Here is a 19,400-nt window from a genome sequence, read left to right on the forward strand (position 1 = left end):
AAATTACCACTGCCCACCCAGTGTTGGTAGTGATGCAGATTGATGATTCATTACCTATGCATAACAGAATCTTTTAGTTCCATTTATAAGAGATAGATGCAAGTGTTATAAAATCATAAATATCCTTGATGAACCTTGATTAAACTCAAATAGAGATAATGGAGACAATGGATATATATATGTATATGTGTAGGTGTATATATATATATATATATATATATATATATATATGAAATGTGAATACAGAATTCTAACTGAAAAAATAGTGAATGTTAATAAATTCAATTGAAATCTATACCTTAAGAAATGAAAAGTTTTAAGAAACCATCAGAACATTCTGTGGCTTGATTTTATTATTTCTGTTGTGGTAAAAATCATTATTCTCTCTCTTCTCAATTTTAACAATAGCTGTTTAGAATTCTCTTACTTGCATAATAATAATTTGTAGTCGGTTTCCTTTTCCAAACATTGGCTTGCCATGCCTTCATATCTGGACACACGGAACTGAATGCTTGATGTTGTCAGGGAGACCGAACACAGGCCTCTTGTGTTTTTAACTTGTGACTAATTTGGTGCTATATTAATTTGAATAGTTCAAGAAATTTATATAAATGTCAGTTAAAAATAATAAAAAGGTTACCCTGATTATAATTTCAAATATATCCCTCCTCCATTTAAAAATCCACATGTCTGCTCTCTAAATAAGACAAAATTACAACATTTAAAGAACGGTCAGTTTTTGTTGAAAGTATCTATGTCTTGATGTTTTCATTTTTTAAAGAAAATTCCACTCTAAATGGCTAAAGGGAACTGGCATCCTTATATTCCCCTTGAGTTTATTATTTTCTTCACCCTGTGAAGGTTACCTGTCAGAGACCCTGTAGTTGTTTAAACCTTGGAAACTGTATTAATCATTAACGATAATGCTTCAACAAAGAAACAGTTGTAATAGAGCTCATGGACATGTCGGAGCAGTAGGGATTTCTATCAATATTTACAATGTTCTCCACTCTGCAGTTCAAGAGCTGAACTACATGGTAAAGTAGTACAATTAAACATTATTTTGGTTTCTTTCTGCTCAGTTTTCAAAAATTTTTTTTAAAAAATCCTAAGGATCTGCTGTGTGCTGGCTTCTGAATGAGTTGTTTGAAAATAGAAAGAAGAGCCAGGTATTACCTCTCAGGGAAATCACAATATAGTGACGGAGAAAAACATACCCAACTATTCAAGCACAAATCATCTACAGAAATGAGAGAGTTGAAACCAACACAGGAGATTCTTACTGAATAATGCCTTTATTCTTTTCCCTTCCTTCAGTCTATTTTAATCTAACGTCCACACTGGGAATGGTGATCTCCAGCAATAGAGCAGTGTCACATTACACTCCTGCTGTAGGTGTTTCCGTAATTTTCTTCATGGCTTAAAGATAAGGTCCAAAACCTTGAGACATCTTATCTTCCAGCTTTCTTCACCCTGTCTTTGTCTTTCTACAGTCCAATTTTATAAAATTATCTGTAATTCTCCATCCCAGCAAGTTGTTTCAAACCTCTCCTTTCTGGCCTTTCAGGCAATTCCATCCAAATTCGCTATTCTTATTTTAACAGCATCACATCACCCATCCTTCAAGACAAAATTCAAATATTTCTTCTTCTGTGAAGCCTTTCTTAACTCCATTCATCACAAAATAACACTTTCTCTGTTGTATAAGACCTGTGCCAGATATATACTATATTACCAGATGGAAATATATCCATTTTCATATTTCCATTAGCAACCCTTTGCTATGTCATCATAAGTGATTAGTAAAACTGAACAAATGATTTAACATGTATAATGCGATATAATAGAGGGAAAAATATGTCCTTAAAAATTTAGTTTACCATGATTTTTTTCCTACTGTGAAAATCATATTTTTTGCATTCTCCATAATTTATAACCTGAGCTCAAAGTTGAAGCAGGGTTCATTTTGACAAGTTTTGAATTTTGATGTGCAGATAGCTTTAGCAACTTTGCCTACTAAAAATAATTTTCATAATTACCATGCTCTCTGTTAAGTAGTATGTTGGTTCTAAATGGAACACCTGCTAAAAAACCTTTCCAGATTTGATCTAAAGATATCTTCTTTTTGTCATCTGTAGATTTTGTATGACATAGCATTGACTGTAGCTTTCCTGTAAACTAAGCATGTTTTTCATTTGGTATATTTTCTTTTTTTAATTTTACAGGTAGCCACTAAATTATGTAACCCAGATTTTTTTTTATGATATATTTTAATTCTTAAATTGTGTTTTGCTAATTGCCTATGACCATGCCTTTGAAGTTTGCTTTAAAAGAAAATAAATTTTCAAATGAAATCTCCTATTAAGAAACCAAAAATAGAAAAAAAGAAAATTAAAACCTGGGCTGCTTTGATGCAGGACTGGCATTCCCCAATGGTCAGAAACCTTAGTGCTCCAAAAAACTCAGTTTGAAAATGGCCTTTTCTAAGACCATACTATTGACTAAAAGACCAAAAATATATCTGTGAATATAAATGATACATAATTGCCTAATTAAGTTATCATTATCTTTAGAACCTCAGCTTTAATCTTTGGAAATATCAGTGCTTTTTTCTATAGAATTTGGACAGCAACTCTTAAACTATAAAAAAGCAACAAATGCTGAAAATCAAGAAAATAGTTCCTTATTATAAATGCAATTCATTCTTATTCAATTAAAATTCATTTAATAGTTATTTTGTACATAAAAGTATGCTGATTATGGTTTGCAATAGCAGAAATGCATAAAATACCACTGTATTCTTCAGAAGTTTAATGATATTCCTTACTTGTTATAAACATTGATGTCCATTTTGGGTATAACACATCAGCCATCCTTCTCTGCAGGAAATCTATGAGTTTGCCAAAGTTATGATTCAAGTTATGACACTAGGTGTTCCTGCTAAAAGGGAAGAATAACTTAGCTTTTTATCCTGTCCCATTAGCCTTAGGAAGATTAGTTTTGTTTTCTTGTTTTATATTGCCATTATTTCAAATGAATATTAACCAGAAAGGAAAAGTTTTTTCCACTGGACCTATTAGCATCCATTAACACTGCACTATTTTTTTTTTTTTTATGTATTTTCATCTTTGAGAAAACCTAAGCAACATTAAAAGGATGATTAATAATTACTAAGAACCTTATATATCGCAATCACTTTACCTGCATTAACTCATCAAATCTCATTAGAACTCTGGGAGGTATCAATTATAACTCAATTTAACAGATCAGAAAAAACTGACTAGGATGTAAGCACTATGATGATAGGAAGTTGGTCTTTTTGTTCATTGTTGTATTCTCAGTAGTCAACACAATGCCTAACACATAATCACCATTCAATAAATATTTGTGAAATGTGTGAATGAACGGACATGAGTATCAGATCTTTAACCTACTGCAGAATCTAGATGCAACTCTAAGTTTGTGGACTTCATGATACTTTCTATGTAGGTGTTAAGTGTTTTTGGAAAGCAGAAACGTTAAAGCCTGAAGACAAGCTGAAGACCCTGATCAGTGTTTAAAAAAAAAAAAAAAAAATATATATATATATATATATATATATATATATATATATATGACACCCCAAGATTGAGTTAAACTACTGAGCTCCCATTGTCTCATCAGCTACACATAAAACTACACATAAAAAACATGTATACACAGCAAAAGCCACCTGATTTCAAATGTCTGTACGTTTTTATTTCCATATAGTAAATCTATGTTCCTTAGAAATATTTGGTAAGAGAGCTTAAGTTCATGGCAGAAACCATATATAAAGAAAAATCTTCAGCTTTCATAGAGTTCTGAAAGTGCTATCATCTGCTGCTTTTAGAAATCAGGTATTGTAACTGACAGATTTTCAGTTTTGTGATGGAGCACATTCTCATCAATATAGTATTAATAGTGAGCACTTGCTGAGTCATTACTGTTTTTTTTTTTAAGATTTTTTTAAAGATTTTTATTTATTTATTTGACAGAGAGAGATCACAAGTAAGCAGAAAGGCAGGCAGAGAGAGGAAGGGAAGAAGGCTCCCTGCTGAGCAGAGAGCCCAATGTGGGGCTCGATCCCAGGACGCTGGGATCATGACCTGAGCCGAAGGCAGAGGCTTAACCCACTGAGCCACCCAGGTGCCCTGAGTCATTACTGTTTTTAAACAAGTGCATCATCTCATTTAATCAACAGCAGCAAACCAAGAAAGTAGGTAATATTGTCCCTATTGTATGGATATTGTATGGATGAATTAATTAACACATAGCGAATTAGGTGATTCGTTCAAGATCACATGGCTGGTGTGTGGCAAAATTAAGATAGGACTGTGAACTCTACGTTTTAAGACTGCTGCCTTTCAGAAACTTATATTATTTCTATAAATCTTTGCTTAAATTTAAATTTATTTAGATATTTAAATATTAAAATAGCTCTCAACTAAAGCACATGGCCAGAATCTAAAATTTTGATGAAGCCATCTGCTTTTATGGGATGACCTATAATTTTGAAATGGAACATTTTCATGAAAGATGATCATTTTAGTTAAATATTTAGAATCATTAATTTTTATGGTTAAAGTGAACTGACAGTCCTTTTCTGTCATTGTGGAACTGAGGACAAGGAATTCCATTATTTGTCAAATTCAAGTTTTTACTAATAAGGGCATATGCCAGAGATAAGATGGATTGATACCAAAATTTGAAAATAACACAGACAAATGTTTAACCCTAATTGAACTTCAAATTTAATAAAAACAAATCAAAAAACTTAGCTTCTTGAAAATACATATTTAATGCTGGAGGTGTCATTTTTTAACCTATCAAATAATGTCTTGAGAGGTTAATTAGAACATTTCATAGATAGCTTCTGATGATATTTTAAATAATAATCTATCCAGAAAAAATCTTAACCAACAATTCAAGCATGTAGATTTTATGCTTTTATAAGAGCACATTTTTCTTCTCTTTTTCTTCCACTGTTTTCTCTCTCCTTCTCTTTCTCTCTCCTTTCCTTTCTTCTTTTATTTTTATTTTGGTATACTGTATATATAACTTTCTAGCTGCTTTTCATTTATAAATATATCATGACTGTTTTTCCAGTCAATTTGTTTGGATAGGTGGCATTCATCTAATAACTATAGGATAGCTCACAAAACGTACACACCATAATTAAACATGAACCAGTAACAATTTGCATCATTGTCTTTACCATGATATTAAAATGTTGAAATAAATATTCTTGTACAAGTATCCATACATTTTTTTCCTTCTTCTTTTCTAAGGAAGCAGATTCCAAAAATAGTATGGACATTTAAATAAGTAATGGATCTTGAGTAATTATTTCCTAAATTTAATATTTTTACTTTCTCAGGAGTGTAAAAAGGAGGCTTTTCCCTACAACCTAAAATGGAATGCTACTAATCTGTTAGGCATTTGCCTATCTGATGTGTTATAAAAGCAGTATTATTGAATTTAATAGCTACAAGGTTGTTGACCATCTTGTCATAGATTTATTAACAACCTGGACTTCATCCTCTGAAATTTTTCAGCTTAATGCTCTTTGGAAGGCATTATTAATGGTCCCAATTTATGTACTTTTCCTTTAATTCTGGGTCAACAGAGAATTATACTTTGCTGTCCTCTTGAAGTGAGGTGTGGCCATCCGATGACTAAAATATAACTAAGTGGCTATAGTCACTCCCAGGCTAAAGCATTGAATACATTGGTGTTCTCTTTCAAAAGGAACAAGGAGACAGTATCTCCCAGGTAATACAGCTACAAATTGATGTTACTTCCTTTAGTTTGTGTTCCTGAGGGAGAATGGAGCATAAAGGTCCCCACTCCACCCCATCTCCCAACTATATAGTATAAGTAGCCTGAGCATTAGGTACCCTGGTGGCTCAGTTGGTTAATCCTCTGACTCTTGTTTTCCTCTGGGGTCATGATCTCAGGGTGGTGAGATCCAGCCCCTGCTTGAGTTTCTGTCTACCGCAGCCCTACCCCCAACTTGCTTGAGCACATGTGCACACCTGTGTGTATGCATACGTGTGTGTGTGTGTGCGTGTGTGCTCTCTGTCTCCCGAATAGATAAATAAATCTTTAAAAAATACAAGCATGAGCAAAATATAAACTTTGTTTTGTTAAGCCTCTAAAATCTCTGGGTTAATTTGTTAGTCCAACATAACCTAGTATATCCTGGCAAATACACACATTAAGTTAGCCCATTTTTGCTTAGTCTTTATACTCATAACAAGTTGTAGGCATTTGGGGCACATAAGGGATATATCCCTTAGTTTGTTTATACACTGCAAATATTTTCTTTCAGTCTATTTTGATTCTATAACATTGAAATAATACCAGGTTTTTGGCTTCTTTGTTCTAATCAAATTTAACATTCTGTTTATTTATGGCATTTCTATTTGTATATGTGCTGTGCATTTTAAAATATTTTCTAAATATATATTTAAATAATATATAATAATATATTAAATATTATATGTAACTAATATTTTATTAAAGTTAGTATATATAGTATATATAAAAACTGTATACAAACAATCATGGAACACTACATCAAAAACTAATGTACTATATAGTGAAGCAGAACAATAAAAAAGAAATTTAAAACTATATGTACATATATATGTATATATACATATGTATGTGTGTGTATATATATGTATGTGTATATTATAGATCATATACATATATATATATATAACATTTCAAACTATAATTCATCTGGAATTTATTTATGTATTTTGACTATTTTCTTTTAAATGTAAAGACAGTTTTGCCAACGATATTATTAATTAGGTTATCATGTTTCCCACAGAATTGAATGTCACATTTATCACATGTAAGGTTCTCATTTATGCTTGGATGCATTTAACTATTTTCTTCTGTCCAAACCAGACAGCTTCAATTTCACTAGTTTGAAGGTTTTCTTTTTGGAATATCTTATAGGAACATCTTCCTGCTATGATTTTTCTATTTCAAATTTCCATGACAATTCTTGTACAGTTAACTCCACCTATATTGTAAAATAATTTTGCTGAACTATTTGTGAATTTTTATGAGATTGCATCAATTTTATATATTGCTTTGATCTATATTAATAGAATTATAGAATTGTGTAATGTTATCTCAAGTCATCTCTTGTCTTAGATTTAAATTATTATTTTTTTTAGTGCAGTCTCTTTTTCATTCATGATCACTTTATTTCTAACTAGTTCCTACTTTTTTGGTGGATTGCAATAGGCTTTATAACTGATTAGAAAGAACCACTGTTCTTTCTATATATTTATATAGAAAGAAATATGTAGAAATATGTATTTCTATGTATTTATAACTGATTAGGAAGATTATTGTTTTATCTTTATTATTATATTTCTACTATAAAGAATAGTGTTGATTTTTGTTTATCTGTGTAGTTTAGCCATATTATTTAATGCCTATTAATTTTGATTCTTTGATAATTAGGCATTATAACAGTGGGAAGGCATTTATGAGCAAACTAAAGATAACCCAACTAATACTATCCTGAATATGGGTTCATTATTCTCAGCTGACATAATGTGGAGAAGCGTAGACGCTGATGTTGGATGATTGCTTTACATTGTTGTTTGACACTCAGGTACTACTCTTCATTCACTCCAGTTTCCTTAGCATATCTACATTTATCCCCAAAGTTGTAAAAACATTGTTGCCAGAGGTCTATTGCAGGAACAGACTGGCATTCCCAGAAGCATATTCAATTATAGTGATGAGAGCTAGCATTTCTGTCCAATTCTTCTTTTGATGAAAATAACTTTGCTATTTCAACATTTGACATGATACTTGGCACAGATATGTGGAAAAGAGCCTTTTACCACATCTGCATAGTTCCTTCTCAGTCCTATTCGATTCTGAGTTTTTATTAAGAATAGCTGATAAAGTCACTTTTCTCCATTCATTGACACAAGTGCATATTTAAATATGTCACTCCTTAAGTCGTGCTCCTAGGCTTCCTGATGCAGGGATCGACGACACTTCCTGCATACAATTTTCTTGAACATAGCTTCTGATCTTTTAATGCGCTCTCAGGTTCAATTTACTACTAATTTGATTACAACTTTTGCATTGAATCAAATGCATGAATTAGACTATAGTTTCTTTTTCATGTTGGTGTTATGATTATGGCAGTTTCACCAACTGTGTCGGGGAGTTTATCAGTGCTCTGGAATATCTGAATCACATAAGTTTGAGAGTAAGAGAGAACTTTACTATAAAATCATTGGGACATTTTTTACTTAAAGGTCAATATTTAGCAAATTTTAATATTTTCTTTGGCTATAACTCTCTTCATATCTCCTCTTGGATTAGGGTTTTTTTTTATATTTTGTTAGACTATTTTCTAAGTTATAAAACAGACCATTTCAAAATATATTGACATTTCATATGTACTTTGTTTTTTTTAAAAAAAGCAGCTTTTTCTAATCTATATTAATTCCAAGGATTAGATCTCTCTCTCCTTCTCTCTCTCTCTCTGCCTCTCTCTCTCTCTCTGAATCTGCTATTCTGCAGGCGGAGCAGCTCTTACACTTTTTTCCTACTGAGGGAGCTGCTCTAGGCTTTAATGAATCTTATCTCTTCAGGTTCTGCATAACGTTGTCGAAGGTTTGGGCTGAACTAATCAAGCTTCCCTTTGTTATGGTTATCAGTCCAGGATCTGGGGCAATTGATACAGATTCTAGGTGAAAGGAGATCTCTTTCCTGAGATGGTAAACTCTAAGGATCATTTAACTTGTGCTACTGGGGGGCCAACTTTTGTTATTTTGTATCAATAACTTGCCAATAGAGACAAGGCAGGATCAGCGAATGGAGAGAATGAAAAACAATACTGTGGGCATCACTGAAACTCCTAACTGCCTGAAGGGAACACTAGACCTTGACTTATCCAATCATGTAAGACGATTTGATTTATCCAATCACGTAAGACTATAAACTTCTCTTTGCTTAAGCCACTGGCTAGTTTAACTTCTATCACTTTTAACTGAATGAGCCCTGATTAACATACTCTCATCTCTTTGCTATTTAATTCTTTCAACATAGAAAAAGGGAAGATCTATATTACAATTCAGTGCTTTCAGAATTAAATATATTTATTTATTTTTATACCATATTAGCTTGGAAAACATTATGGATGGGTCTAACAGACATGTCTGCTCATAGGAACTAATATTTGAATAAATAGTATTCAATATGTATATATAAGGGAAATAACATATTTATCTTTCTCTGTCTGACTGATTGCACTTCGTATAATACCCTCTATGTTCATCTATGTTGTCACAAATGGCAAGACCTTATCCATTCTTGTGATATATCCACTGTGAGTGTATGAATAAACAACTTTTATATTCATTCATCTCTTGTGGGCACTTGACCCAGGTTGTCTATTGTACATAATACTGCAATAAATGTAGGAGTGCTTTATTATTTCTTGCCTTTTTGATACTAGGCATTCTGACTAGTGTGAGATGATATTTCTTTCTTATTTTTTTTATTAGGCTCCTCCTAACTTAATTTAATTGGGCTCCACTCCCAGCATGGAGTCAAACTCAGGGCTTAAACTCAGGATCCTGAGATAAAAGACCTGAACTGAGCTCATGAGACACTTAACCGACTGAGGCATTCTAGTGCCCCTAGTGTGAGATGGTATTTCTTTGTGATTTTGATTTGCATTTTCTTGATGATTAGTGATGCTGAATATCTTCTTATATGTCTTTTGGCCATCTGTATATCTTCTTTGGAAAAAAAAAAAATGTCTGTTTAGGCCCTCTACCATTTTTTTAATGAGATTACTTTTTATTCTTTTTCTTTTCTTTTCTTTCTTTTTGTTTTTTGTTTTTTGTTCATTTGTTTGTTTTGGTATTAAGTTCATAAATTCCTTATATATTTTGGATATTAACCCCTTATCAAATATATCATTTGCAAATATCTTCTTCCATTGAGTGGGTTGTCCTTTTGTTTTGTTGATGATTTTACTTGCTGTGCAAAACATTTTTATTTTTGGTGTACTCTCAGTAATTTATTTTTTGCCTTTTTTTCCCTTGCCTGAAGAGATAGATCCATAAATAAGTTGCTAAGGCCAATGTCCAAGAGATTACTGCCGTGTTTGCATTTAGTTTTATGGTCTCAGTCCTCACATTTAGGTCTTTAATTAATTTTGAATTTACTTTTGTGCATTGTATAAGAAAGTGGTCCAATTTTATTCTTTTGCATGCAGCTGTCCAGTTTTGCCATCACCACTTATTAAAAAAATACAAAACTATCTTTTCCACATTGTATAATCTTGCCTCTTTGTCATAGATTAGTTGGCCATATAAGTGTGGGTTTATTTGTGGGATGTCTATACTGTTCCACTGATCTATAGATCTATTTTTGTGCCAGTACCACACTGTTTTGATTAATATAGCTTTGTAATATACCTTGAAACCTTGGTTTGTGATAATTTCAGCTTTGTTTCTTTTCCAAGATTGCTTTGGCTATTTGAGGTCTTTTCTATAAATAGGTATAAAAAATAGAATTGAAACAATTGGATAGTCACATGCCAAAACAAAAAACCTTCAAAACTTACCTTATACAATATACAAAGAATAACTTAAAATAGATTATAGACCTAATTATGAAAGCTAAAGCTATAAAAGTTTTGGAAGAAAATATAGAAGTAAAGCATATTTACCTTAGTTTAGGATTAATATTCTTAGAAGACCAAAAGCACGTTATATGTTATAGTTTAAATATTTATGTCCTCAAAAAATTAAATACTAAAATCCTAACCCCAATATGATGCTATTTGAAGATGGAGATAATTAGGTTGAGATGAGCTTGTGAGGGTGAGACCTTCATGATGAAATTAGTATCCTTATAAGAGGAAATAATTGCAGAGCCTACTCTTTCTTTCCAAGCACTGCACTGAGAAAAGTCCTAGTGAGCACAGAGGGAGAAGAAGAGTACATCATTAGTTTTTGATGTAGAGTTCAATGACTCATTAGTTGCATATAACAGCCCGTGCTCATCAGATTGCGTGCAAATTTCTTAAACACGTGCCTAACATAACTGTCCCACAGCTTCACTCCTAGACACTTTTCCAGTAGAAATGAAAGCAAATGTCTGTACAAAGACTTCTACAAGAAACATACATAGCAGATTTGTTTAAAATCTCCCCAAATGGGAAATAAGCCAAATGCCCATCCATAGGTGAGTATAAACACAAAATGGGCTGTTTCCCCACAATGGAATACTACTTATCAATAAACAAGTGAAAACTATTAAAACATGCAACAATACAAACGAAAATCAAAATCATTATGCTCACCAGAAATAGAAGTCAAACAAGAAAACATATATCTTGCCTAAATCTACTTATATAAAATTTAGAAAATGCTAACTAAAATTCATAGTGACAGAAGGCAGATTATTGTTTTTTTGGGTATTGAAATTAAAAAAAAGGATGGCTTGCTAAGGGTGGGTGGTAGGTATGATTACCTTCTGAGGGTGATAGATATATTCATTGTCTTGACTATGGTATTGGTTTCACAGGTATACACATATGTTAAAATTCATCAAACTGCATCTTTTACATATGGACAGTTTACTGTTTATCAATTGTACCTTAGTGGAAGTATAAACAAACTCCTATGTTAAAATTATCAATATTTCAAAATGAACACCAATGTAAGCTGTGTAATTTTTAATTATTTTGAGAGAGAGAAGAAGAAAATTATGAGAGATGTTTCAACAATTTTATCAAGTTTTATTTAAATACAAGTTAATATACAGCATAATACTTTCAGGTGTAGAATTTATTGTTTCATCACTGAGATCAACAACTTTTGACAAGAAAACAGAATAGAATATTTATTCAAATTTATTTTAATAATCGCAGAATTTATTTTTTAAGTGCTGAAGTGGCTTTACTTTGCAGCATTTACTTTTTTTCTAGGTTACATCTATGACAAACAACAATGTCAGTGATATAATAGAGATTATGAAAACAAAAATTTATACCTAAACAACAATGAAGTGCTTACAATTGCATTCATTTTTTCCATTCTTCTTTAAAATACTCTTAGGCTTATGCAAAGTGGTACATAGTAAAAATTCCTCATAATAAAACCCTTGTTTCTCAATCCTGGCAGTACAAGCCTAAGAAAATTGACTTGTTCTTGTAAGAAACTGAGGCTTTTTGAAATTGGAAATATCCTTCTTTATCTCCAGTTACATGAGCTTTTTTGTTTGTTTTTTTGCTCCATTTATATGAATTTTCTCATCTCTTTATTTCTCTAGAAGTCACCATTTGTAGGAGCCCCAAATTAGGCCTTGCTGTATTTCTGATTAAAGTTGGTTTAAAAAGGAATCTTCATCAAAATATATCTATTTAATGGAGAAATAACATCTGGTAAAAGAATTAATTGTATGTGTACATTTTGTCCATTTAGTCAGTACGTTTAAACAGAGATCCTTCACAACCCATTAGTGCACCCCACAATACTGACCATATTTCAAATAAATAGCTCAATAAATATATCAAATTGTCATCTGTGAAAGGGCTCATTGAGATTAGTGTGAAGTCAAAATGGCTTTCAAAATTGAAGAATGACTATATTACTCATACTTGATTTACAAATTTTTAATTCTAAAAATGTGTCTTAAAGCAGAAAACTAATAAAAATAAAGATCTTTCAAGACTTTTTTTTGGAATTTATGAATCTCCTAAATCATCCCATGTATTTTTTAGATTTCTAGTGCGAGAAAATCAAATTAATGAAATAAAATTATATATAGCATAGATATATCATTGTTTCATTTTACAAATATTTTCTATTTATCCATATCCTATCTTTTACCTCAACTGAATTCAACTTTATGAGTTCAAAATCATCTATAGAATATACTTAGATTATGGTTTAATATTCTCTTTAAAAAGCATGCTGTCCATAATAAAAAACAATGTTTAATTATATTGAAAATAAAACTGATGTTTCTAGTTTCTTAGGAAACAATTTGTCATATATTAACATAATATTAGTGTATTACAGAGTCATATTTCAATATTTATACAATTAAGTTGGAGTTTAAAATTATTCATGTAAATAACTGTTTCCTCTAGGACATGTCATGTGCACTGCTGTGTCAATATTTTCTGAAAGGACAGTTTCCATATCTGTAAAACAAGGAGATTGGACTAAATCATCCCTGCATTTCTTTTGAGTTCTAACACTGTCTTATTTGATAAATAAAATATTGATAAATTCATTGTACTGTCCAAGAAGATTAGACTTGATATCCATTCACTGTAGTTAACTAATATACCATTAGTGGGATGTTCTTTACGTAAATTCTGAGATAAATCTCTCCCTCAGAATTTACTCCAGATTTAATACCTTCCTAGCAGTTCTGTCAACACTGAACTGGTGAGTATCCTTGAGTTCTCCCACTACTGTGTCTTTTGAGATATCTCTTCTTTTTACATCATTTTTATTTTCTTTGTTGAAATCTCATAACCTGTAAAAAGTGGTTTCTCATTCCTAAAAAAATTACAAAGTCACACCTATTTTGTGTGGGATTTTCATGATAACATTTTAATCTGCCTCTCAGAGTAAAGAGGGCCTTTAAGTATGACTCATGAACATTTTTATATTAGAATAAGTTTCATACTTTTTGTTCTAGCTATTTATTAGCTTAAGGGATTTTTGAATTTTATTTTACATTCAATAATCAAGTTCCTTCACGAAACTGCTGTACCTAAAATATCAAATTTGACTTTGTTTATCCCAATCTGCTATGGGAACTAAACCCTTTGTTTCTACACCCCCAGAAAGAGAATGAGTGGCAGAAGAACAGTAAAAGTAATGCCAATTTTAAAATATTCATGAAGTTTCAGCTATGTGCCAGGCATTGTGGAGAGGACATGGTACATAACAAAAAAATAAGAGACTTAGTCACTGATTTCAGTCTAGCGGGATAAAGACTGACACTTAACAAAAAAAAAAAAAAGTTGCAAATGTGATAAGTGCTAAGAATGAAAAACACAATGTGCTTTTTGAGACAAAGCACTTAATGCAGGCTTCAAGGAGGAGGAGGAGGAAGTAAACTTGGACTGAGAGCTGAGACTAAATTAGGAGTTACTAAGTCTGGAAACTGGGCAATATGACCAGTATGTGAAGATGATAAGTTCTTTTGGAGGAACAAGTTCCAGGATGTAAGACAGAATGGAGAGACAGGGACGTGGGGTGTAGTCCTAGAAGAAGCTGGAGGTGTAGGAAGAGCAGGTCATGCTCTTGTGCGGGAGCCATTGATTAGTACCTTTTCCCTATGGAAGCAAATAATCACCCTACCAGCTTCCACGTAAGCAGCTTTCTTTGTTTTTCTTTGAGGAAAAGGACTAGTATTTATTTATTTTTAAAATTGAATCATAGTGGCACCTGAGGGGCTCAGTTGGTTATGCATCTGCCTTCAGCTCAGGTCATGATCACAAGGTCCTGGGATTGAGCCCCTCTGTAGGGCTCCCTGCTCAGCAGGGAGTCGGCTTCTCCCTTTCCCTCTACCCCTCCTTCTGCTCATGCTCTCTCTCTCTCTCAAATAATTAAAATAAAAATTAAATTGTAGAACATTCCAATTGAAAGAGACTTTTGAGGTAATTGAAACAAATATACTCATTTCTTCTAATATGAGAAAACTGAGGCCCAGAAAGATTGATTTTTCTCATAGTTATTTTAGGTGGTACCTGAGCCCAATGTGAAACCATGCGCTATTGCTTCTGATAGACTCACATTCCACTGCACTGCATTACTTCACAGTGCATTTCTCCATATATCCAAGATATATAAAGTTGGCAGCCTGATTGGCAAACACAGCTATATGGTTATATAAGACCTATATCAAACAATCTATAATCATCACAATTTCTTATGAAAATAATGTGTCCATTTCATTTCAGATGTGGTATATTGGTGATAATTGATGAATATCCACCTTAATTGGAAAATAAATTGTAAATCAAAGTGAATAATCAATGCAAGTAGAAGAAACATTGGAAATTAAGATGCCATTTCTTATCTGTTAAAAGCAGAAGATATAACGTATGTGAGGTATTTAGGTTTTTGGAACTTGATTTTTAATGATAGAGGAAAACAAAGTTTTTCTTCATTTGACTAAATACAACCTCATTGTTATTTTATCTTAACTGAGAAATCTTGATAGTTTTTATTGAGAGTTTTAGAATTGAGCGAATCTGACTGTATACAAAGAGGTATATATATTTTTTTATAAATGACCTATTTTCTAAATGTGGTATTAAATCATTTGATGGACACCATGATAATGCTAACCACCCCAAACTCAGTTTAAACAACAGTCATTTATGTTCACAGCTCTCTCTGTATGTCAAGCATGGGCTGATATAGGTTGAGTTTGGCTCTATGCATCATCCATTTTTCTGGGACCAGTGAACTAGCCCAGATAATGGTCTTTTGACAATTTCAAAGTTGTGTAGAATAAAAATTCAACCATACAGAGATTTTTAAAACTCTGTGGACATCTTGTTTGTTAATGTCTATTGATCAAATCAAATCACATTGCAAGCCCAGATTTAAGAGTCAGGTAAGAGGATTCTGTTCCTCTTTCCTCTCCACACCCCCCAAAAAGTGGGGAAGAGAGTGATGATTTTTAAATAATCTAATTTTCCACAAGCAGCCCTCGTATTAATGAAGGATATTAGTTGAACTACTACTGAGATCAATGTTTTAGATAGATAGATGATGATAGATAGATGATAGATAAATAGATCTTCTGCCATCAAGAAGACAGGCTAGTTTGGAATAAAATTGCATAGTCTAACTGTTGTAGTGATCCAAAGATGGTGGTATAGAACTAGCCTAAGGAGATAACTTCTAAAAGGAAAAGGAAAAGAGGAAATGTGGATTAAAGAGTTCTCTCTGAAAAAAGAAAAGAAGACACAACTTGGTGACAATTAATAAAGAAGATTAGGAAGAAAATAAATAGAGAGATGGTAATGTTTATAGTCACCAAAACCTACAGTAGTTTTTGGCCAGGAAATATTATTTCAATGCTACTGTGCATATCCTTCCTCATTGTAAATATCCAGAGTGTTTTCAGAATTTAAATATTTAACGCCCACAGTATATTCATTTCATATAGAGTTTTAACAATAACATAAGAGGGATTGGAACATCTATAAAAAATTTTAACAAGGCATTCCATTGAAAGAAACACTAGAAATATTTTGGCAAATATACCTAATGAAAGTTGATGATGAGCGCATTTCCCACATTTATTAATAAGGTGGTATCATTCACGTGTTAAGAGCATGGACTTTGAGTCACCCATGGCTTGTGTATTCAGCTCTGTTGCTTGCTCACTGGAGGCACTGGGCAAGTATCTTAAGCTTTTGATGCCTCAGTTACTCATCTATAAATGAGAAAAATCATAGTTGTAGCTTTACTGGAATGCTGTGAGAATTGAAGAGAGAATGCATTTAAAGTCTTTTTTCTTTTTTTTTTGCATTTAAAGTCTTAACAAGACTTACAGTTTTGCTATTATTTTTACATAGAATACATACTTACTATGTAGTTATATACAATTTTACATTATATTAAGATTTTATTATTTCATGATATGTGAATTATTACTATCGTATTCTGGGAAGTACAACTTACATTTTTTTAGTTCGTCTTCAAATAAATTGGATATAGAAGAATATTCTAATGTGAACAAGTAGAATTTGAAATTAAAAACACTTAACCACTTACATTAGCACCCCCTAAAATTATATACTTTTGTATAAATCTAACAAAATCTATATAATATATATATAAGGACACACACCTTACATATGTCACATAAGTTAACACAAAATGAATCATAGACCTAAATGTAAAATTCAAAACTATACAACTTCTGGAAGGTAACATTAGGAGAAACTCTAGATGATTTTGAGTATAGCAATGACTTTTTGGATCCAACACCAAAGGCACAATTCATGAAAGAAGTAATTGATAAGCTGAACTTTATTAAAATTAAAAATTTCCACTTTGCAAAAGAAAATGAAAAGATGAGCTAAAGAATGGTGGAAAACATTTGCAAAAATACCAACACCTGATAAAGGACTCTTATTCAAAATATACAAAGTATTCTTAAAGCTCAACAATAAGAAAATGAATATCTCAATTTAAAAATAGGTAAAAGATTTGAACAGACACCTCAACAGAAAAGATATATGGGGGGGGAAGCATATGTAAATATGCTTCTCATCATATGTGGTCAGGGAATTGTAAATTAGGACAACCACTATACACCTACCGGAATGACTAACACTCAAACATACCACCAAATACTGATGAGGATGTGGAGCAACAGGAATACTTGTTAATTGTTGGTGGGAATGCAAAATGGTACAGCCACTTGGGAATACAGCTGGCAGTTTCTTACAAAACTGAACATATCCATACTATAAAATCCAGCAATATACTCCTTAGTATTTAACCAATGAACTGAGAACTTACAGCCATGTAAATATTGCACATGTCTATTTAAAGTGGCTTTATTAATAATTACCAAAACTTGCAGCAGCCAAGATGTTCTTCAGTAGATGAATAAATAAATAATTGGTGATATATCTAGACAATGGAATATTATTCTGTGTTAAAAAGAAATGAGCTATCAAGCCACAAAAAGACATGAAGGAAACTTAAATGTATATTAGTTAAGTGAAAGAAGCCGATCAAAAAAGGCAAGCTACTGTATGATTCCAATTCTATGACATTCTGGGAAAGGTAAAACTGTGGATACAGTGGAAATGTAGGTAGCCATCAGGAGTTAGGGACAGTTTGGTATGAAAAGGAAGAATGCAGAGAATTCTTAGGGCAGTAAATCTATTCTATATAGTACTACAATGATGAATATATGTCATTATACACTTGTCAAAACCCATAGAATGTGCAACACCAAGAGTGAACCCTAATGTAAGTTAAATTGTTGCAACTGTTACTGCAGTTGCAGCAAATGTACTGTTATGTTGCAGGATGCCAGTAGTGAGGGAGGCTTTGTGTGTGTGTGTGTGTGTGTGTGTGTGTGTGTGTGTGTATGTGTGTGTGTGCGTATACACACGCATTGGCAGAGGGTATAAGGGAACTCTGTATTTTCTGCTCAATATTGTTGTGGACCAAAAACTTCTCCAAGTAAAAAAATATATATATTAATTAAAAAAATAAAATTTTAAATAGAACTTAATAGTACTCCCAAAGATACCTAAAATATTTGTAAAATGAGAGTATCTTATATTAATAAAAGTTTTGAAAACACTAAGCGGTTAATCCCACTGATCTATTTAATACAGTTTTCTGATTTAGTCTACTACTCAATTTCTATGGCTGCTTCCTAGGCTAGAAAAAATAAATAAAGGAAAGAAGACAGGAAGGCAGGCAGGCAGGAAGGAAAACACCAACCTTCTGAGGGCATCAGTAAGCAGCATATTCTGGCCAGTACCCTGAACTGTCATTCATATTGATTGTAGCCTTCACAGCATTTCAGACTACATTAACTTTATTTCAGAGGAAAAACTTTGACTCAAATTGACTTGCAAAAACTACTCAAAATAAAAGTATTATCATTTTCTGCTTGATATATTTCTGGTAGCAATAAGGAGAGAATATTTTCTCTCTCTTTTAATTCAGTTGTGAAACAAAGTATAGTGGCCACCCAGTTGGGGCATTTTCAAAGCAGTCCCTCAAATAGAAGAAAATGTATTTTCTTATGTTCCTTTGAAAAACAATAGATTTGTTATTAGACTTGTATGGAATGATCTTTTTATAAATATCTTGCTTTATAAATATCTTGCTTTTTATAAATATCTTGTTTTATGCTTTTTAAAAATAATCATGTTGTCTATATGTGCTTCCAATTTTTATGGTTCATAAAAAACATCATCAACAACAAATATTAATTAAGCACCAATCTGTATATGAATTTAGGATAACATTAAATGGATGTCCTTAACAGAATGAAATGACTCATACAATTATACAAATTCAACAACACATACACTGTAAAATGGAGTGTAAAATAGAAAATTGCATTGGCAGCCAATATCTGTTTACATGAGGCATATTTTTTTTTTCTGTTCATGGTTTGTGTGCTGTGAAATTATGTGGGAAAGGAAATTTCATCTTCCTTCTACTTATGTAAAGAACCTGACAAAGCCTGGGAAAGTTTTCTGAATTTTTACACATATTTGAAAAGATGTTGTGTGATCGTGGTATTTGCATGTCTTATATTTTGGGGTATAACATCTCCCAATTTGGGTGAGA

The 19,400-nt window shown here is 32.1% G+C and overlaps 1 protein-coding gene across 2 annotated transcripts in view; it reads left to right on the forward strand.

The window, feature by feature from the left end:
• The window catches only part of CSMD3 (CUB and Sushi multiple domains 3), a 1,221,727-nt gene that overhangs the window by 666,959 nt on the left and 535,368 nt on the right, over positions 1-19,400 (forward strand). The gene's annotated exons all lie outside the window — the stretch shown is intronic.

Source organism: Lontra canadensis, unplaced genomic scaffold (assembly GCF_010015895.1).
Source record: "Lontra canadensis isolate GAN:19392208 unplaced genomic scaffold, GSC_riverotter_1.0 scaffold15, whole genome shotgun sequence".
Taxonomy (NCBI): domain Eukaryota; kingdom Metazoa; phylum Chordata; class Mammalia; order Carnivora; family Mustelidae; genus Lontra; species Lontra canadensis.